Source organism: Octopus bimaculoides, chromosome 22 (assembly GCF_001194135.2).
Source record: "Octopus bimaculoides isolate UCB-OBI-ISO-001 chromosome 22, ASM119413v2, whole genome shotgun sequence".
NCBI lineage: Eukaryota > Metazoa > Mollusca > Cephalopoda > Octopoda > Octopodidae > Octopus > Octopus bimaculoides.
Genome location: NC_069002.1, coordinates 32,198,220 through 32,199,371, shown reverse-complemented (window position 1 = coordinate 32,199,371; position 1,152 = coordinate 32,198,220).

Genomic DNA, 1,152 nt, shown 5'->3' with positions numbered 1-1,152 from the left:
TATATATATATATATTTATATAATTTAGAGAAAAACCAACTATTAACATATTCAACATTGAAAAATGCCATTCAAAACATCTAGAAAAGCAAATATACCACAAAAACTCTATTCCAAAAATCAATAAATTACATAATCAATAAATAGCAAATAATAGTAAAAGACTACGCGCGTATATGTATATATATATATACGACGGGCTTCTTTCAGTTCTCGTCTATCAGACTCACTCACAAATTTTTGGTCGGCTCGAGGCTATAGTAAAAAACAGATGTTCAAGGTGATACGTAATGGGACTGAACCTGGAACCATGTGGTTGGGAAGCAAAACTCTTACCACTCAGCCACGCCTGCGATTATAGTTGTGAAAGTTTATTTGTTTCCTGTTTAATTAATTAATACATCTAGACTCTTCAAAACATCCCGAGTTCATTTTTCATGCTTGACCAGTTTCTGACCTGTGTCCGCTTAACGTTTATTCATTCATGCCTGTAATCATTACTTTTTATTTTTTTTACATTTTATTTATTTTATCAATTTTTATTTATATTTTATACATACTTATTTCAATATTTTTCTTTCGACATTTTTCTTTCACCTTGAAACGATTATTTACATGCTTCACTCCTGCCACCTGCTTTTAAATATTATTCTCTGACCTTTAGATTTTTAATTTTATTTTGACCTTTCGTCTGATTTATTAGATGTCTACCACCAACAAAATTTAAGATTCTTTTCATTGAAATCTTCAAAAAAACAACAATGCAAGTTACGACGTAAACACCACAATTTGTTAATGAGGTTTCTTTTATATTTCCCCCGATAAACTCCTGCAGCTATCCTACTCCACTGGTTGAATAAGCTGTGAGACAGGAATTAAAATCCTCGTCAAAGCGAACATCATTGTATATATACACACACAAAAGCGGCGAGTTGGAAGAGTTATTAACACGCTTAGCAGTATTTCGTCTGCCGCTACGTTCTGAGCTCAAATCCCGCCGAGGTCGACTTTGTCTTTCTTCCTTTCGAAGTCGATAAATTAAATACCAGTCAAGCACTTGGGCCGATGTAAACGACTATCATCTTCCCCTCAAATTCCAGGCCTTGCACTTATGATAGAAAGGATTATATATATATATATATATATATATAT